The following is a 22,215-nucleotide window of genomic DNA, read 5'->3' on the forward strand; positions in this document are numbered from 1 at the left end:
ATTAATTTTATCTTTGGGGTATTATCAAGAGGGAGCCTGGCAAAGCAGCATGACAGAAAAACGGTCCAGAACCCCGAGGCCCAGGGTGGGAATTAATCTGTTTGACAAGATCTCTCACAAACGATTTGCCTGGCTTTCCTTCAGTTGGATATTGCCACTACCCTGCATATCTGAGGGGGTGAAGAATAAGCATGTTTCAAACATAATGCGGCCCGAATCGACTCCCAACTGCTGAAGTGAGCAGTGACAGGAGGAAGTAACGCGGCCCCCGACGAGTGTTTGGACACCCTTCGTGTTCGGACTGTTAAGTGCGCATTAGCATTATTCAAATCAACCGTAAAGTCATAATAATAAATTTCCATCACGCTCCGGCTGACATTGGCATTATTTTCCCCACAAAGCGCAATTTAGCCCTAAATCACGCTTTCAAAAAAAGATGGTTAATTTTACTCTAGTCGCTCTTTCAAAAACTATTGACACCAAGCAGACGTTTGATGCATTATCTGGGATGCCGAAAATTAATCAAAGTAATGATTGAATAATTATCTCAAGTGCAATTAATTAAACATGCCAATGAACTCATCTTGAACAGCTGTCCTAGCCTCACCACTTAATCACTTGTGAGAATTACCCAAACACAAATGGAGGACGCCGAGTGCATGCAATAATCTCTGCAAAGTGCATTGTTTACAAACAGTAATTAATATCACACCGTGTATTAGCGGGCTAAGTGACTGCGGTGCAATTCTGTAATTGTACCGGGGAGAGTTGGGTTTCTTCCCCACTCCTGCCTTTCCGACGTGTCTTGTTAAGGCTGCAGACTGATTAGAAGGCTGATGCTTGGAGACCACGTTTCCAAAAAAAACGCACCCCAGATTTACAATGCTTTTGGATTCTGTGTTTTGTGGCGGCCGCTGTGCCTCCTAAAGTGTCAAAAACACATCATCCTTTATTGCAAAATCGATAGTTTAACCTACTGACTGTCCAGGATGCCATTAACCTGATAATTCATGCTCCAACCAATTTCTACCCACATACTGTAAAATGGATTTATTTTACGCTTCCACCCGAGAACGTGAAGTAGTTCCCTCTGTATTTGTTGGCAGAGGAACGGCCTTAAAGTCCCAGTGAGATCTCTTAGTGTCTCTTGAAGCGATAGCGGTGGCCGGCGACCATTGTGGGAGTCTGTGGCATTCGACAATGAGGTAATTTCGGGCATCACATACACGGCTTTCATGGTCCGCGGAGCCTGACAGTCACAGCGGACTCGGGAAATGGTCTGTGTGGTTCTGACATATGAGGGATCTATCCTCGACAGGCTCGCGTCTGGAAGCCGGAATGAAGACTGACAACAGGCGGGAGGAAGAAGCCTGAAAAAAGAACTGCACACTTACATCCTCTAACTCTTTATACGTGGCACCTTCATGAGTTTACTGTTTTCTGGTTATAACAACAGAGAAGATCTGTACCTGAGTTCAGCCCAATCGTCTACACTGTATTATGACACACGCACACATTATTATAATCAGTAATTACACGCACTTATTATAGTTCACACAAAATGGTGCTATTGTCATTAGAACATAAAAACCATTGTAGGATTCTGAATATAAAAAAAGGGCAAATTAGCATATTCATTATGGTTTTAATATATTTCATGGTACTGTACATTTCAGTGAGCGCTGCACCATTGGAGCACAAGTGAGATACCACGGTAATTGAAATGTGCTTTCGTGCAAACTGTGTCAGTCACTGCAGGTTTTTTTGTGTTTTCTTCTGAACTTCAAAAACTCACATGTACAATGACAACATGGAGAATGAAACGCCTCAGAGGCCACGGCGAGATAGCAACGCAGCGGAGGAGGTGTTTGACGACAGAGGTAACATATTAATTAATATAGAGTTGCATATTATCTGTATGTACATTGTGGACGGAATGTGTACATGAATTTTAAAAAAGGACAAAATTACTGTCGAGGGATATTGCTGCACCAGTAATCACCTATTTGCAAAACCTTCATTGCGATGCATTCATTCCAATTCATGGTAGCGCACGGACTCGAAATAATATCGGACGAATGACGTTACAAGAAAGCTTTTTTTTTAATGTCGTTTGATTTCCACCGTGGCATTTTCTTTGCAAGCGTATTCCATTTTCCAGAAAATAAACAATTGATGAAAATAACTTAGAGCTCGGCCTCCGGACGATAATCTGCATCTTTTCAAATAAAATGTCAGCAAACATATCAAGTAATGTGGGGCAAAAAAAAAGCAATTATCCTTGAATCCCGTCTTTGGTATAGAACTCTGCGGAATGAAGTGGAAAAGACAATTTTGCGAATGAAAGGGATTGCGATAGTTTCATCTTTTTTGTTCTTTGTTGCTGTTTTTCTTTATCTCGATTATTTCTCCGTCCGTCTTTGCGTCCACGCGTTCACGTCACGCCGGAGGATCCTCTTAATGGCTTGAAGAAATATGGATTTCGACAGGGTTTAAAACTAAGTTTAAAGCACGCAACTAATTTTGCCTGCTCGTCGCCGGGCAAAAAAAACATCCAGTCACTTTGATCATTGTATTGTTTGTCCCGGCAGAGCGCTTTTGTTTGAATTGATTTCCCTCCAGTATAATTGGTGTCATGCCTGGTTTGGCTAAATAAGCCGTTACAACACGAGATACATCCGACGGACTAAAAGGGGAAAGTGTTGACACTTAAATATATGTTGAGCAATTACACTGACAACAAAAAAAGAATTTGGGGGGGGGGGGAGAGGAGGCCGTGGTGTCGTACAAAGCTCTTACAACTTGTCGCAGCATTAATGGGGATTACTCACACTGAGTGGAGAAATGTCAATTATCTAATCAACAGTCTCTCTTGTGTGTAATTTGGAGGTCAGCGGGTTCGCCGTGTACAACGTCGGCCATATTATTTTTCTTTTTTCGATTATCTTGTTTTTCTCTGCTCTCGCTTTTTTTTTCCAGCTGAGCGCGTAACGTTTAAATCGCGGGGCGGCGTTAACGTTTTGCCGTTCGCAAAGCTCGGCAGTGTATCATCTCGGTTTAACCCGCGTGTGTTTTTTTATTTTTTTTTTTACTGTAATTGAAGCGCATTATCACAAAACGGGCTCACCTCTGATCATCCTGTCATGCTCACTGAGAGTCAATGAAAGCCCAATTCACTGTCTGCTATCCACGGGAGCTTAATGTATTTTTGTTTAACAGAAAAAGTACAAGGTTAAAATGTTAATATCTGGCGGTGGCTACAATTCTCCACGCCATTGTTGCACTCTCTCTCTCTCTCTCTCTCTCTCTCTCTCTCCTTCCATTCGGGTGCACGCTCACAGATGCGGACGCGTGCACGCCACTCTCTCTCTCTCCTCCCCCCCCCCACATCCCTTCAGTGTACAAGTTGAGGCAGAGCCATCCATCCAAACCTGCAGACCATGAAATTAGGTTAAGACGTAAAGCTGTGAATGACACAGGTGTGGATACAAATGAGAACATCCGAATGAGGAAGTACAGATCCAAGGCGTCTGATACTGTAGTTTAGTTATAGGCATTCAGAATTGTATTTCACAGCTCCCTCCTTCATTTTTACTTAGCCCCCCCCCCCCCCCCCCCCCCCCATCCCCATCCCCCCCGTTGTGTATTTCTGGTCGGGGACAGTGCTTTAGCTGTACACACGGATATTAGGAGCTCTGTCATTTTTCTAAATCTCATTTCCCATTGAAAACTTTGAAGTCAGTCAAGCTCGTCTGCACCTCACTGCTCCTCTCATATATGAATCATAACTTTCTTTTTTGCTTTTTCTGAATACATGCAGATATTCAACATCCAACACATTCTCAGTTCTGTTCTTTTTTTTAAAAATAATTTCTCTCCATGTCTGACTAAGAGTTCTAAGATGATAAGCACACAGCAAAATAATTGCCATGCCATTCTGCTAAACTTTGTTTCCTTGTGCACGGCCCTTTTGTCAAAAGAAGTATTTCTGCAACATGGATGGTAACACTTATTGCAGTTAACACTCCCTCGAGGCTCAAGGGCATTGTTGGATATATATTTATTTCTGCTGGAGTGCAGGGTCCTTGTTAACTGATTGCAGCGCGGCACCGCCGTTCACACTGGAGACCAATGTGTCATATTTTTCACGATCATGCTAGTTGGCCTTAGCCGAACGGAAGGTCTGACATAGTTTTAAACTTTGACGGCAAATACTCAAGTCGTACATTACGCACTCCTTTTAATTGGAGAATTGTTACATACTTTATCTATTTACAGAGAAAAATGTAAAGGTTACCGGTGTACCTACTTTGTGGCCATGCATTTTGGTCACAGTAAGAATTTTTTTGTAATTGCTTTTGAATGTGTGGCGGTTATGAAACATCTCACCGTTCAAATCTACATTTTCACCTTCATGCAGCTTTCATACTTCTCAATAAAGACGAAAGTGCTTTAAATCGCAGGCTGGTATTAGAATTGCACTAAGACCTCTTAGAAATCAAGAACAATTGTTTAAAGGTGATTACACGAAGGGGAAGTTACTAAAGATTTCACGAGGCTCGGCTCTGCACGGGGCTTTCCAAAGAGCCATTAGAGTCAACTAATCAGGATGGAACATAAAAGAGTTTCCCCTATGCAGAGTCGAGCCCCATCACTTAATATAGAAAAAGAAACAATCGCAGTGGTGTTACACCATTAAACTCTGGCGTCGACGCTCTGCAGAAAGGTTCACAGCTTTTGAAAAGCAACCACAACTAGCAGCCGGTAACGTGAGAGCCCCCCATATTGACTATTGCTTTTACCATAATAGGTATCGACCTCTGCATCAGCGGGGATCTGCTGAGATCCGCAGTCCTTCAAACCCCACCGAGCTCCAACATGAGAAAGTTTCGACTCCAATCACCGCAGGTCCGCGTTGATACAAAAGACCGCTGAGCACTTAAAAGGGAATAAAATATGCACACCGGCGAGTGTGATGGCTGGATCTGATGTTGATTGATAGGGCCGTCGGGGCCATGTGGGGTGCATGAAAGAGAGAGTCAAGAATGAATTTGCCAACTAATGATCCTTTTCCGTTATCGAATTATGTTTAACCCGGGCATTCAACATAGCATGACAGTGAGAACGAAGGTGTGGAAGCGAGAGTGGAATTGGAATGCCAATCACAGAAAACAAAAACGCTGCACGCGACAGCGCAGGGTTTTTACTAATCGCTTCGGAAAGCAGATAAATAATTAACGTCCGTATTCTTTTACGTACATTATTAGATACAATACATGTGTATATTACTATTTCTAGTCTCAGATGCAAGGTTAGTATGGAATGAATAGACTCAAGTGGTAAAGGAGCTCATTTAATGTGTCAATTGTAGCTGCTTACGTGTGCAGACACACACACACACACACACGCACGCGCACACATGCAAACAATACATAAGCACTTGTGGGATGCCAAGGGTCAAGTGGTTTTCAATGCGGGCTGCGAAAAGTCCTGACGCCAGCTAATATTTCCTGATGTGTTCTTTTTTTGCATTTGCATACCGGGTGCTGCCTCAGCCAGCTCCTATTGTCAGAGCTTCCCATTTGAATGTCAACACTATTATTAAAGCAGGTGATGCAACAGCAGGTGTGTCCCCCCCCCCCCCCCCTGCCCTGCCCGTCCCGTATCCTCTGTGTGTACGTCTCTCTCTCTCTCTCTCTCTCTCTCTCTCTCTCTCTCTCCTGCTTCCCATCCTTCACTTTTGTTTAACAGCTGTCATTATGTGTCCGCCAAATAGAACCCACTTTTTTCCCACCCTTTGCGAGCGCCCCTCTATTTGTCTCCAGCTTGACATTCTACCACTCTCCCCCCCCCCCCCCCTGCTCTCTCTGACTGTAATGGGTGTAACGGAGAAAGCTTTCTTGCCTCTATTTTCTTATTGTTTACAGCCGAAGCCCTGACAGTGTTGCCTCTGACTGGCTCGGGGGGGGGGGAGAATGGACACTTTCGCACCCTGAAATGTGGCAGCGCGAGGTATTACTAGTAAACATTGTTCATTACAGCCCTGACAGCTGATGACCGAGATCCAGGCCTCCTGCACTTGCCTCCGCTGCACTGTGCAGAAAGAGGGACTCTCTGGCTTCAAAATAATAGCACAATGATGATAGACTACCTTTTAAGAACAGCGGGAATGGCTGAATAAATATTTTATAAGAGTCTGAATTGTAGCCGCGGCGTTTTGTAATAAGGGAGCTCCGCGAACAGCAACACTAAAGGTTGAATCCAATTGCCTGCCACATTTGTCATTAAAATATATTACCTTCGATATAAAGTTAGAATCACCGAGTCTGAGTTCCCCTTGTCATTCATTTTTCTATAAGACAAGAGTCGGTGTGATTCAGTACATATAATTCAACAGGTCCGTAATATTCCATTTTTCATCAACTTGTAGAATATGGTATTAAAACTGCAAAGGTAAATTTCATACCTGCACTCGAGTGTTTTCTACCTAATGACTAAGAATCTCGCTGCAATTATGACATGACTGTAGAAAAAGACGTAGCTCCAGGTCAAGTGCCTCTGTGCTTTCAAAGCGGATCCCTAATTAATTGTTCATTCATTAAAACTAGGCTTTTTTCCCCCCCCCCTCTTTTGTTCAGTGCGTCATTTCAAGTCTGGAAAACAGATTTTAATGGCTCTGAAGTGGTCTGGATTGCTCAGAGACTCTAACTCCTTCATGGTTTACAAGAGGGAGGGAGATGATTTCATTTTCTCACACATTTTAATCTCCTCCTACACTGAGGTGCACAGCTGCTTGCTATGCTAACAGAGACGCCCGTCGACGACAGCAGACGACCAGACGATGATTTTTAAGAATGGTTCAGTGAAATTGGACAGAAATTCAAGGGAGCTTGAGACTTAATTGAGGCACTGTAGAGAAAGTGATGTAATCAGGATGGGTCAGGACATTCCGCTACTTTGAGAAATTGCAAAAAACATTGGTTGAAGTTTAAATATAGATCAAGACATGGGATTTTACACTCCCGGTTTGGTAAGCTTACCATTTAAGTGAGAAAAATAATTGTGTCATTGACATTATGCAAACATAAACAAATTAATTGTGTATGCAAAAAGAAAACACGAGGAACCAGTACACTGCCTTGGGGTTCTCCAGGTAGCAGTTACTGGAATGGATTATGTTTGATCACATCCATCGGAAACAGCTTAATTCATGTTTATCGCATATTTGCTCTTGAAATTCAAAATTTGACTGATGAGGACTTTTTACTGTCGCACACACGAATCGACCAAAGTTCATTCGTGTGTCGTTTAAAACAGAAATCGTGTTCTCGAAGGTATCGCTTGATAGCCACTGACCACAGGTAAAACTGAAGTCTGTGTAAATCATTAACTTTATTTTGAGTGGACAAAACCGATTGTTGCGACTATGGTTTTTTGGCATTTAATGGTTTTTAATTAGTAATCGCTCAAAAAGTAATTGCAACACATCTCCCCTTGGCTCGCCCATTGATTTGCAGCCTGATTTAATTTTGCCATTAAGATGAGACATTTGATATCTGGATATTGCAATTAGGTCGGCTATTCTCATTTGATTTGGTCCAGATTATTAACCACAGTTTATTAGGAATATAGAGTGTACTAACCAAGGCTCCCCTGCTAGAGCATACAATAGACTGTATTAAGGATAAAAACTTATACCACAACGCACAGTAGAATGATCACAATAAATTAAGACTGTAATGACTCAGTTGTTTAAACGAGGAGTAGAAGCGAAACACTTCTTGTTGCTTTGTTGCTCAGAATTCTCCGACGTCTGGTTCACTGAAGTTTTATAAAAGTCATGATGTAATTATTCAACGGGGGGCAAAATGATGCGAGTTAATCATGCAAATGGCAGATTTATTGGTGAGTTTGGAGATTTGAATAATAGATTTGACCATGAATCACTCGGCATAACCACGAACCAATGATGTAACCGATAACCAATCAACCAAAGTGCATTGTTGAAATCTGGGGCCAAATATGATTCAGGGTTTCTAAATAAGACGAGAGAGTGTACGAAGAAATAAAGAGAAGGTTCTTGCGACGCTATTATATTCAGAATTAGAGGATATACATATAAAAACATTGATATTAGCAGCCAACATTTTCTATGTGAAGATATAGTGGAGTAATTAAGAAGGAAGTCAAATGCCCTATGGCAGCTTCACCTCATTCATATACAGTCTGTGAGCAACACAAAGCCCGGTACTGCCATACTAACAACACAGGCTACTGTACATAGCTTATCATAGAATTTAAGGGGGGGGGGGGGGGGGGGCGGGTTCTCAGAAAATTGTCATTGCCGTGGACTGATAAAATCAGCTGCTCTCTGGGGCCTCCTCTTAGCCCGGGGCCCCATGCAATTTCCTGCTTTGCCTAATGTGTTGCAGCCCCCCTGCTGACAGGAGCACAGCCTGGTACAAGGGACATGACTGATCCCTACGACCAGTTCTGCAGAGCTCCCCTGCACATGTGGTTCACCTTCATTTCATTCATCTGCCTGTGTCTGTGAATTTACAGTCAACATCTTGCTGAGAGCACAAAGGAAGAGAGAGGCTGCGTAACCAGAAATGCTGGTTCTATAGCGCAAAATCTTGTGTCTGTGAATAGCCTGTGTGTATATATATATATATATATATATATATATAACCTTGAGAGCTTGAAAGATCTGAAATTAGCATAGTTATAGGTCTTTTTTTAATATCAATGTGTCATAGTGTAGCATTATTAGTTACTGAGAGCAGAAAAAGTAATGGCCTACTCTGGTTATTGAACCTGCACGATTATCTTGTCGAGAATCACTTCAGATTATGCACATTTTATCTCCCAATCCGCCTTTAAACCTGTATGTCCGTCACTATGTGCGCTATAAACGTCTGACGTATGACTCTCATCACCGTGGAGATATGGAATTAATTTTGTCACAGCTCGGCGTTTTAATATGACTGTCACTAATATCATTCACATTGGCAAAATTTCCAGTTCAGTGGCTGAATATTCTCATATCCGGTGAGACGGGGAGCGGCACTTTTTCTTCCCGATGAGGCAATAGCAATATTGCGTGTCTTTTGAGTTTATGCAAAGCGTCTCCCCTGTTTCCCTAGAACAGCACTCACTCAGAGCGGCCGTGGCAAATATCATTAAATGCCCTGCTAACACCCCCCCTCTTCACACACACACACACACAAACACATACACAAGCAACACGCATAGAAAACCACTGGTCCCTTCTCTCTCCCACCCATAATCATTTCCACCCTTCCTTTTCTCCCTGGCTATTGCTGTGGCAGCGCACGGGGGAGGGAGAGTGCATTGATCTGCCAAAGTGAGCAGCCATTTCACAGGGCGAGTCGGCGCGGCGCCCCTGTCCCTGAATGGGAATTGCTCATTTCACCTGGCTGCCTTGACTATAGCCGTCTATAGTGGGAAGCCCCACTGGAGGAGGGGGGGACGGAGGGAGGGAGTGAGGGAGGGGAGGCGAGGCGAGGCGAGGCGGGAGTCAGGGCCCCGGTCAGGACTTGGCAGGCAGCAGATAAGAGCTCCTCATGCTGCTCCTGCGTGCACTCACCACTTCTGCCGGAGCCTCCCTCTCTGTCTTCCACACACTTCGCGCGCGCGCACACACACACACACACACACACACACACAGCTCACCCTCCACATATGCGAGGCCCTAATAATAACTTTGGCGTTCTGGTGAGTCAGCCGTCTTTCCTCAGGCAGGGATAAAAGTAAAACATGGTGCCGTTATTGAGTCTGAAATCACTAACTGTGGAATTCCCAGTACAGGGCTTTAGCTCAGCCTGTATCCCACTCACTGCCAAGACGCCATGTGTCCACACGAGATCTAATATCGTGGGTAGACCGATAAGCAAACCGGTAAACTATTTATGACGTTCACATGGGCAACATACAGAAAAAAGGAAACGTGTTCCTTTGTAGATCAAAGAGTCGATCATTTGCATAGTAATATGAACGATGTCGTTTTCTAAATTGAACCAATCAATCGGGCGCCAGATTAATTTTACGCGTGAGTGTGTGAGATTTCACGAAGCACGATTTCACACGAGGAATAAAGTTGTGCTGTGGGTTCGGTGCAGGACCATGAAACTGGAGGTCACAGCTCACATCTCGAGTGCTACGTGGCGTTTTGGGCATAAAAGCACTTGAGGATTGCTAAGCACTTTGGTTGAGGTTACATAAACATGCTGAACATTTGACTCGTTCAATATTTGACAAAGGTGACAATCATTTATTGGCCAAGTGTATGCATGCCGGGAATTGGACTCCATTTGGCTCTTAGTGTAGACACACACTGGTCCAAGAACAATTTCCAGGAGATGGAAATACACAGATAAAACAAAGACTAACTAACTTTAAATTTGAGACATTAAAATTATAATTTGACAATTTGGACTCTTGCACTTCCCCCCCACTCCTGCACTCTTATTTTTCTTTTATCACTTTCTTTCTTTTCTGTTTTTACGAATATCTTTTTTTTAACATTTCTTATGCAGGGACTAATGTTTAAAAAAATACTGCATGAATACTATAATAGGTCAGTTTATACACGTACTAGAGATGTTGCAGGCCAACCCTCAGAATCAGGGCTCATCTGGATTCGCTAACATCTGCATTCTGCTTCGTTTTGTCCACTTAGTTTTTAAGACAGCTGGGCTCTATACGCTGCAGCATCCCACTGCATCAGTGATATGTAATGCGTGAGAATGTGAAATATTTGGCTGCAGTGGTGCCTGTTGTATGTTGTGTCATATCAGCTGCCACTGGTATATGTACATTTTTGTAACTTGACGACTAAATTAAAGTTGGTGAAGGAAGAACCTCGAGTACGTAGCGTCACCATATAAACACAAGTGAAGTGTTTCTTTCCAGGAAGTGATGTCCCTGTCGGAGATGGCATTCTCGCAGTTAAAATTTCATTCATATCATATTATTAACTTTAAACGCAGCATTTAAAACATTCTAGTGTTTCTTCAATGGAGAGGATTTCATAATTTGTAAATGGTGAGTATTTATGTAGCACCGGCAGTCAGGGGCAATTTGGGGTTCACTTCCCTCCTCCAGTATCTCTCCAGCGCAGCGCTCCCCTAACCCTTCCTGTCCCTCATGTGTCCGAAGCACATTCCATCCAGCCACTTCATTCCCTCACTTCATCCTTCACATGTTCTCAAATTTATTTCTCTATCTCTCCGCCGGTCAGCTCACCTCCCCCCCCCCCGCCCCTCTCGCCCCCCCGCCCCTCCATCGAGCCTATCTCTCCGCCGCTCTCCTTGCTCAGTGACAGTCTCATCACACTCTATCAATCAGGCTCGTGTAGACCGGGGCGCAGTGCAGCACAGCACAGCATCGCACAGTCCTAGTCTGGTGCCATCAGTGCCAGTCAGTCTCCCTCACTCGCTCAGTCACTTTAAAAAAGGTTTGGGTTGCCAGATATAGTCTGTTCCTCGCCCCGTTGCAAGTCAGGAGATGGGGGGGGGAGCATTGAGCTGGAGTTGAGATTTAGCGCAGCGCCTGATTTGATAGCACCGGACGTACTCTCCGGCCTTTCTTGGCACTCAAAACGAGCGATTCCTCCCTCAAACAAAGAGCGATGTTGGGACACGTGATCGGCTCCGACCCCCTTTTATCAGATACAATTTGAAAGCATCAAGAAAACACAGCATGCGGGCATCCTTGATGTGTCACATGGGATTTGAGCAGATGGGAAATGATGCAAAACGGAGAGGTCAGAACAGCAGATATCTATTTTCTTTTTTCTTACCTGCCGCAGGCCTCATCCTGTGGTTGACGTCTCAGGAAAGAGGACTGAATAAATGAGAAAGACAGAGAGGGACAGGACAGGGATGAATAGTTTAATCAAACTGTCTCTGTGAAGTGAAGACCAGACATTTTATTACAGACAGACGAGGAGTGCTCGATTAAAAAAATAAATAAAGCGCCAAGTAAGTTGGCTGTACATGATTTGCCCTTAAAAAGTACTTCTCATCAAAATAATTTAATTAAGATATGTATTCTGCGCCATTGTGTTCAAAACAGACAGAATACTTGTTTTTTGCGAACCAGATTCCAGTGCATGTGCAGCAGAGAATGACTTAACCGCACTTATCGATTGGCTTTGTGAATTATAATGAAAACAAGTGTAATTACATTTTCCTTTAAGTGGCACAACAAATTAGGCTTGAGTTATTCTGGAAGCAAAAGAAAGAGGAAGCAAAAAAAAAAAAAAAAAAAAAAAGGTCTTGCATTTAATGTGCTGGGAAGATTTTCTCAGGCTGTTTTCTTGCTCAGTGCATTAGCAGATGCTGCTGTGCCCATACACGCCTGTGGACTAATATTCTTGTAAATGATTAGCTACTTGTTTAACCAACAGGGAGAAATGTGCTTTGGGTGGTTAAAACAAAAGTGTGGATTAACAGTATTTTTTTTTTTATTTAGCTACACTGAGTGAGCTTTAATTTGGCTCATTATCTTTGAAAATATTATTGCCGGGCTTCATGGCAGTCAAATGAGATGATTAGCAATGAACGTCATGATTATAGCAGCTCCTAACTGCTCATTTATGTCAGTTTCTATATTCCTGCGGTCAACCATTTAAAAAATATATTATTTTAAAAGGCGAAAAGTAAGACTCTGTGGCAGTAAAAGTAAAAAAAACAAAAAGCGAAATCATTTATTTCGACTTGCGTATGACAGTTGGAAATAATTACCCAGGTGAGAATGTGTCTGGTCGCTCGCCCCCCCCTTCAACCTAACTTCAACAACAGTGTGTTTTCCTCCTTATCTAACTTCCCTCTATACTCCCTGCTCATGCTAATGAATCCGCAAATTAAATTGTAGAACAGAGGAATATTAGGGGGGGGGGGGGCGCCTGCAGTTTTGATGTGGTGAGGAATACTCAATTAGGCCGGATTTGGCCCCAGTAATTATTGCATTATAGCTACGATAAGTGTTCAATGGCAACAAATGCTTTGATGGACTCCGTTCTGCCACAAAGGCGACGGGTGAGCAAAGACGGGAAATGCCAGAACAGAAGAGTGAAAGGGTAAGAAGAATAAAAAATAAAAAAATTTAAAAAAAATTGCGAGTGAGAAAGTGACAAGAAAGCTATCGCACCGGAGCCCCTGTCTGCAGCAGCCATATTTCATTACACAGCACCGAAGCTTAGGAGGCAATCAAGCATATTTAGCCATCATCGTCTCGCCCCCCCCAAAGCAATTATTACACCCCAGTTTTTTACTGTGCTTTGCCATGGGGAAAATGAACCGCAGCACTTATCAGCTCAATGCATACACAAGTGACTGGGGTGGAGGACATGTAGGTGTGCACGTGTGTGTGTGTGTGTGCGAGCGTGGGCATGCGCGGACGCTTGTGTTTGTTTTCGGGAGGTGCCGGAGGGGAAGGAGGAGGGGGGGGGGGGAGTTGACCGCTAGTGAGCAATAGGTTACCTTTCGCAATCCCATTAGCTCGGTAACATCAGCACATTTAGGAGCAGCAGGCGGAGCGAGCGGCGATACAGAGATAACCATAAACATGTCACCAAAAATGCATTGTTATTTGCATTCATATTGGAAAGAGCCAAATTGATGCGGGGTCAAACGGGGAAGGTGAGGGTTTATGACCTGTGCATAGCTCCGCTGTCAGCAGCTCTGATCTATCGGACCGGTCAGCCTTGTCAGGCTTTATGCCTGATTATATTATCATGGCTGACGATCAATGAGAATGAATGATCGCTCATCCGCAAAGGGGAGTAGAAGGAATAAAGCAGAATGCAAACAGTACATTCTTTGGTAATACAGTGAATGAAAAAGCATTTCCCGCCCCGCAGTCGTCTGGATCAGTGATGCATCGCACGCCCTTGCAACACAAAACACTCTCAAAATACTTGCGTCTTCCTCTTTTATCCCGGTCTGGGTGTTGTTGTTTTTTTTACATTATCTCGCGGTAATCGAGCGAAAATGGCAGAACTGTGGAGTAAAAAAAACAAACATACTTTACTATTCTGTGGGTTTTGAGCAGCTAATGTGCAGTCGTTTGGGTGGCACGGCCGCCAACTGCAGCATTAGTCCCCATCTGGGGACTTGTGTGTTTCGGTGGAAGTGCTTCTCCATTTGTGAGACTCTTCAGTTCTGGGCATCCTCCCCGAGCCCATAACTCAACGTCTCTCTATCACTCCCATGCGACTGGCTGTCATAATCATCAGCATTATGCTACCTCAATGGGCCTGATTTACAAGTCTGGACATGGCACCAGCGCTGTGCCAAGGGGTAAACAAGAGGCTGTTTGCTACGCCCAGCCTATTTCTCCCCACTGACTTTAATGGGGAGGAGAAACCAATATTCAGAATGGGGGAAGTTGATTTTTGCATCTATGATTTGGAGACAAGACAGCAGATCACACCGTTAATAAGGTCTCTAATTATGTTCCAAAGTATAAACTATATTTTTGCAGTTAAATTTGTATAAATATGTATATACACAGGGATGTTTGCATTTTTGATATTATTCAACGTTTTGACTTGTGATGAATATTAGGGGATGGTGATCTGAACATTTTCAAAGAGAGTGGCATTTGTCATTTTAGTTTGATTTTATTCCAGCCTTATAACTTTCAAGACATATTGTTTTAATAATGAATAATGGCGGATTTCAGTATATGCATTTGGTTCTTAATAGATGAACTAGCATTTACAGGGCCGTGATCTTATGTGTCGTTGTTCCCACATCACAAAAAGAAAGGAAACAAGTTCCATGATAAGTTAATGTATTTCACATTCAATCTCATGGTAGTAATATATTTTTCTATCAAAATATGGAGTGACTAGAATATATACTTGTTTTTAATTAAGTAAGTATGACTTTTAGTAAGTACTTTTCTTTATATATAATAAGCGCTATTAGAAAAGGATCCTTCCATTAGAACATGAGAGTTCAGCCTGATTCATATTATTCATTTTGACATGTTGGGAGGAGGAAATTACAAGAGGAGATTCCAAGGAAAGAAATTATTCTGATGGCTGCTTTACTTTTCAACAACCACTGACACAAGGACCACCCCCCCCCCACCCCCCAACCCCAATGTTTTTCATTCAACCCCTCATTATTCTCTTATTATTTTTTCCACATACAAATGATTGTATATTTATTTCCAAATTTTAAAATATTATGCAACATGACAGATAGAATCAAAATATAATATCATAAGTCTTATAAAATGTCTTTGGACTGTCTTCACCCTGAGGCAGCACCTGGTCATTTCCTTCACCCTCTCATGCCTCATTCCATAATATCATATTAGCCCAAATTCATCCACATACTGTGCCTGTTAAGTGATAGGCCGCATAAATCAATTTCCTTCACACACACACACACACACACACACACACACACACACACACACACACACGCACAGAATAACTGCTATATGCAGCTTCCAAACTGGCTGCTGATAGCTGCCATTTCTTATCACTCCGGATGAATATAGCACCGTTACGAAGGCACTTTTGCTCGCTGTTAACTGGAGGAGAAGGGAGCGAGAAGGAAGGAAGGAATGCATTTTTTTGTTCAAATTACTTAAGCTGCTCACAAAGCTCTTTGTAGTGCGGTGTGCTCATGAAAATTCACCGAGAGAGAGAAGGGAATCTGGTTCAGTGGGGGGAAAAAAGAGTCTTGATGACATGTGAATCACCTCCACTCCTGTGGATTGTTTGTGTGTAAATACCGTGTTTCTGGGGTTTGTGCGTCTTTTATTTTTTTGCACTTACAATAAATCAATGCTGTCAAATATAATCAGGAAGCACACTGGGGACAAATTCAGAAGTAATGGCATCAAGTAATGTGCAGATTCTTTTTTGGGTTCCCTCAGTCTCAGGGCACGTGGATTGACTTCACCCCTCCTGGTTTTCCTTTTGCATCATATTTCCGCCTCTAAAGAAGTGGTGGGTGTATTTCTGCCATCTGTGGTATTAATGTGTAACGCCTGATACATAAGCTAATCAAGCGTGTTTATTTTTTTATTTTTTCCTCTTGCAGAGTTGTAGCCTTTAACATTTGTGAGGAAATAAGTACCCTGTAGTTAATGAACTGAGCTGAAATGAGCTTTTAAAACTGGGAAAAGGAAATCACCGTAAACACACCGAGCAACACATCCTCTCTCTCCTGTGCTCATAATGTTTTGGCTGAGGGGGGAATAAGATCTTCTCCCTTCCTTCCCGAATGGCATCAGGAATAGGTGTTACACTAGCAGGGGGAGCCCATCGGCGGACAGCGTGATGTTGTGAGACAATTTGATAGACAACAGCACAGCAGGGGGAACAAAAGAGAGGAAGTGGGATTCAGGAACGACAGAGCCAAGAGACACTTTCTCTTTCATTCTCCTGCTCCCAACCGCTCCCAGTGCCAGAGACACGGGCCGCTGCACAGACAGATGGCGAGGAGGTGTGTGTGTGTGTGTGTGTGTGTGTGTGTGTGTGATCTTACGTATGTGTGTGTGCGCATGCGAGTGGTGGGTGGTGACGCCATTCTGCTCTGTACAAGTGCTAGAGATGGAGGATGGAGTGCGAGAGATATAAGGGGGAGAAAATGAAGGAGGGAGAAATACTGCAGAGGTGTGTGTGTGTATGGGTGTGTGTGTGTGTGTGTGTGCATGTATGTGTGTGTGTGTGTGCCTCCCATGCAATCATTAATACTTTTTTTTTTTTTTTAACTCCACATCCAAATAGCTTGTGTACTTAATTACAGCAGCAATAAAAGTTAATTTGCGCTGTCACTTTGCGTTCACTCGTCATACTGCGCAGGGAAAGCATTGCGCGTGAGGGACCCCTCCTGATGACAAGAGGCACACCTATTAGAAGAACTGAGTGTGTGTGTGTGTGTGTGTGTGTGTGTGTGTGTGTGTGTGTGTGTGTGTGTGCGCGCACAGAGGATGTGAAGATGGATTCTGTATTGACACACTGCCATCTACTGGATTTTACTGTAATTTCACCAGATAGTTCTGTATCTTTACAGCTCTGCTTGTATATGGTATATATGCATTTTCCATTAATGATTGTGATTTACTCTGCACATGACAGATTTGTGTATTTTGCATTCATGCACAGAAAGCCACTCTACACTAAATATACACAAAACAATGTTTGAATATCGGCTGTGAACAAATAAGCATTCATTTCTTTGAACACGTGACATGCTCCCGCGGATTCATCATTTCCTTATCCGCAGATCAAATTAAGAGACGACTATGTTTTCTCTCCGATAACATAAAAAGTCAATTAAACCGCTGCAGCCCTGTGAGTTCACAAGGAAAGTTCACGTAGTTCGCATAAAAAAAAAATCAACCAGAAGCAACTGATAGAGACCCCCCTGTTTGATCTTGGCTTGTATCTGTGCAGCTATGAGGCTGCAACGACGCACATCAAAGCAAATGGAAGCTAATCATTCCACTCATTCTGATGATGGAGGTGAGTCACGCTCCCTCGGACGGAGTCACTCAGGCTCAAACGGTGACGCACAGCACCATCTTGTGGTCGTGGCGAGCCAGATAAAAGGTAAACACCAGCATTTGATGTATTTGAGGATTCAAATTTAAGATGATGATAATGATTTCATTGACATTTTAGGATTTGTTTTTAACTTAAATCCATATGAACTTTCCTCTTCCTCGCTCCTTTCTTTGGGGGGGGGGGGGTTCTGATTGAGTGGACCATGCTGCTTGTAGCTGAGTGGGAGTGAGGATGCATTTCCAAAAGACCACCATAGAACCGTTACCTGTCACGCCACTAATGAGCAGCCGGCGCGCAGTTAGCGTTCATAAAATATGCACCAGACTTAAAAACCTCTTCCTCGGCGCCTTGAGACAAAATCCCTGCATTTCATTAAACACACACAGCGGCTCGGCTCCGGTGCAAAAAAAAAAAAAAAAAAAGATTCCCCCTTTAGCCGAGGAAATAAAACGAATTCTCTATGCTTGTTTCCTCATTATTGCAATAGCGGTGTCACGTTAAAGATATTAGCCCGTTTATTACAACAAATTAGGGAAGGCTTTAAACGTGAGCCCACAAAAAACATCCTGCGAGCAGCCCCGGCTGATTCACAGTCACAAAGCACACAGTGCAGAATTATGCACTGTACTTCAGTAAGTAATTTGGAGGTTATCATAAGTTGTCACTAATCATCTGATAGGTTTAATATATTTCTTTTCTGATCTACTGTGCTACGGCCACCGCATCAATCTCTAATCCTGTCTGTTTGTGGCTCGGGTGGAGATTCACCCTGGGAAAAACCGCTCGCTACTATCTGACATGAAACAAATTTGATCCATTTTCCCCGAGCATATCTGTCTTTTTTCAGACAGGCTGGCTTTCAAAAGAAATATGTCAGCAGTCTGGGGATTATGCTTTTATGCTAATCACCAAAAGAGCCAACCTGCCCCCGACATTTCTTTGGTTTGGGACGATGCAGTGGGGCCGAGCGAAAAGAAAGTCTTTTCCCATTTAGATGCTTGTTTTTTATCGTTCCTTTCTTCTCATTGTATTTCGAACAATCAGATGTATTAACCATTAACTTAATGCTCCGCCGAGTTACGTGATTATCTTGTGCGAGTGAAAAGTAATGGGGGGGGGGGGGGAGAGCAGATGGACTAATTCCACAACCTTGTTCTAGTGATGTTGAGCGAACTCATCACTATTCATCCACGTTTGCTCTTCTAAGAGCGAGCACTCAGAACTTGGCACAGTTTACTCTGTTGGGGGATAAATCATCTATCAAAGCTCAACCTGGAGGTGAATGCTGGGTGAACATCCCCCCCCCCAGTCCTGATAGGGCAACATACTGTGCTGCAAATTGTGTTTAAAATATATTATTTATACTTTAACATGTATGTACTTCTACATTGTTATGATACAGTAAAAAAAAACATTTGGTAGGCGTTCTGACAGGCGATTCTTCTCGTGCGTGTGTGTTTTGCCAACCCGGTTGTTCAGTGTGCTCAAGTGTAAGCACAGCGTGTGGGATGAGTGTGATGGATTCCCGGTATCGTTGCCGGTTATTTGTGTCGTGCCTATGACCACAATTCCCCAGTCGCAGCTTATTGCAGGGTGAAGCCGCGCGAGATGTACTCCGGATCTGGCATAAAGCCACCGGACTTAGCAATAATTCATCGGCCAAAAAGCCCTCCATGTACTCGCCCTGCAATATTTATACCCCACACTGAATGTATTTTTCCCGGCTACATCATTGGACAGGCCCAGGGCAGGGATTTTCCTTTTTTTTTTTCGAGAACAGCGCTCGTATTTCAGACCTTATCTAAATCTGGGAAACAATTCAATGAATTTGTCCCATAATCACCTTCTGTCCGCTGTGAATGATGTAGTCTGTACGACGGCTGTGTTTTTCATGACTAAATGTATAATCCAATATCTACATTACCAGGTATCTGTGTGGTTTATTCCTCGGGCAGCAAAACTCCATTAGAGTAAAGATGACTTATACGACTGAGGGTGTGTCTTTGTGACTTTTTAGTCATTTTTTTACCCAAATAATGACACAACACTGCTCCTGTGTGTTCTATAAGTCCATCCAGAATATAGTATGTTAACTAATGAGATAACTAACACTAAGTCTGGTGTCCAACAGAGCTTTTCCATGAGCCCCCCCCCCCACTAATATTACTACATGAAACTCTAAGACAACCCTGCCTTAACCGTTAAATCCATAATTGGCTGTTTGTTCCAAAGAAACCACAACAACAACATAAACAAGTTAAGGGTGTATGCAATTCTTTTCTTAACTTACAAAAGGGATTCATATTAGTTTCATCTCATTTAAAAAAAATTGTAGATCAGTTAATTTTTAGTTTTTCTAGGTTTACCAGCTTCCCGTTATAGATGAGTCATGACAACACGACCCCGTTGACACATTTTAAGACAATGCAACAGTTTGTGGTTTTGGTTGTACATAAAAAAAAAAAATAATTTCTAGAGAGGGATGAGAGTATCATTAATCCAGCTTTTTAATTAAATTATCTTATGAAAAGCATAAACTAAAGTAAATGAAAATCAATTTCACAGAATCTTAATGGACGTTTTAGGGTAAAACACGGCATTTCACAAAATTGCAATTATATTCTCTTTATACCATTAACAAAATAAAAAAAAAGCTACAACTCAATAAAAAAAAATAAAGAGCGGTTTGGTGTAGAAAAGGCTTTTCATGTTTTTTTCAATGAAAATACTGTTGTGTTTGTTCTGAAAGCAGCTTTTCTCATATTAAAAGCTCACAGTGGAGGAAAAAAAAAAATGCAGCGGCCTATTTTGCAATTAAGCTCTTTTTTTCTCTTTTCCTCCAGAATTAATAAGATAAAGCCGTTGCTACATTAGCTACCACAAATATTAACTTTAATATGGAAAAACCTTGTCTGGGGGAAAACAGCTGCTGCATGGATTGTGTGGTTTGTTGAGTTGGAAAAGAAATAGTCGTCCCACTCACCGAGAAATGAGGCTCCACTTTTGGTTTCATGCAGGTGCCAACATGCTGCCCGATGCTGTTTTACCCTCGCCGACGCGCCACCGACAAGAATCCCCCCCTTTTGCCCAAACCTAGGAGATAAGAGAAAGTCAGCAGGGTGAGGTTTTCATCTCAAACAGCCGAACACAAACTTCACATGTTAAAGATACAAACTGGGAAAAAAAATGACTGGATCAAAGCCACAGGTTTTCCCTCGATGTGGTTTGATCACAGCTTCAAAATCAACTAACATCAATACGCCGCTTGCCTGAGAGGCTTAATCTATAATTTTCAGGGGGGAAAAAGAGAAATCCATAGATGAAATGTATTTCTAATAATAGCATGTTTTTCGTGGACTGGGGGGAGCACAAACTAATATGTCAAATTTCATATGTTCATTTGTTTTACAGTTTCTTTGGATGTGGCACAGCGTACGGCAGAAGACAGATGATAGAACATAAGAAGATATAGATCTGGTCATTACTGTCACTTGGTAAACTCAAGCTGACTGTGTTACCATCGATGCGGCATATACCTACTATCACTGTAGGAATAGTCTGAGCATGCAAACCACAATAACTACACTCCTGCAGACTCGCGTTGGTAAATACACACATTGTGGTGGAATCCCAGCTCAAAAATAATCACTTTTCACTTTTGCCTCAGTGTTATTAGAAAAATATCCTCGGCAATTCTCTACTCATTGAGTACATGCATTTGCATAGAATTAACCCCTTTAAAAGACATATTAGCGACAGGCCTGAATCTGACGTGCCTTTGGAATAGCTTATGTGCATTTGCATAGCGTTTGCCTTCTGTGCAGGTGATAAAGCAGCATTAAGCCTGGATTACAGTACTCAATTTTTTTTATTTTGTGTGTGTGTATGTGTGTATGTGTGTATATGCACAACGCGTACATATTCTTAGCCGTGTACCTTTTTTAATGTGTGCAAACCTGAATGTGTTTGAGCTGGCTTGGCATGCCTCCCTATCGCCAGCAGGGCCAGAGAGAGCCTGACTGCCATGTTACTCATGTGGCATCATGAAAGAACAAGCCCCTCCGAGCGCTATAATAAATCATCGCAGACGGGGCTGGGCCACAACACATGCTTGGATCCACACACACACACACACATTTTTTTTTTTCTCTTAGCCATAACACTATACATCAAATTGAATTCGTATGGAAACCTGATCATATCCTGTTCCCTGACCCCAGCGAGGCAGCAGGATGGGCTTGTAGTCAGGTCATAACACACACTGACATGGAAGACCTGTGTTTTTAACACCATGGACGCCCATAAAAACACTGTGCTGTTATTGAATATTAGTTGGAACTTAAACCGAGCAACATCTACACTTCAAACTAAATATTGGACGGAGATTAAATGGAAATGTATCCCTTGGGGTTGATTAAAACATATAAAACACTGGCCATCTTTCTACATAGCAGTAATTTAATGTAGGTTTGTGGCAAACAATAATAATATTACTATACAAAATACATTTTCACTGTTTCTAGGTCACTTCTGTGTTTTTTACTGTCAGCACTTAGAAGTAGACTTTGGAAAGTCTTTATTTTTTGGGCTGCCGGACTCATTGCCATTCTAAACCAGGTCACCTGCTACTGCTGTGAATTGTCCTTTTTGTAACA

General features: G+C 42.6%; 1 protein-coding gene across 42 annotated transcripts in view; it reads right to left on the bottom strand.

Annotated features, from left to right (window-relative positions):
* The window catches only part of LOC117751967 (receptor-type tyrosine-protein phosphatase delta), a 209,584-nt gene that overhangs the window by 184,596 nt on the left and 2,773 nt on the right, over window positions 1-22,215 (bottom strand). For all 42 annotated transcript variants that reach the window (XM_034569081.1, XM_034569066.1, XM_034569075.1 and 39 more), the window contains exons 2-3: window positions 20,544-20,653; window positions 11,825-11,868 (exon numbers count right to left, since the gene is read on the bottom strand). The gene's annotated coding sequence lies outside the window, so the exon portion shown is untranslated. The remainder of the gene's footprint in view (window positions 1-11,824; window positions 11,869-20,543; window positions 20,654-22,215) is intronic.

The sequence above is a fragment of the Hippoglossus hippoglossus genome, chromosome 18 (genome assembly GCF_009819705.1).
Source record: "Hippoglossus hippoglossus isolate fHipHip1 chromosome 18, fHipHip1.pri, whole genome shotgun sequence".
Classification (NCBI taxonomy): Eukaryota; Metazoa; Chordata; class Actinopteri; order Pleuronectiformes; family Pleuronectidae; genus Hippoglossus; species Hippoglossus hippoglossus.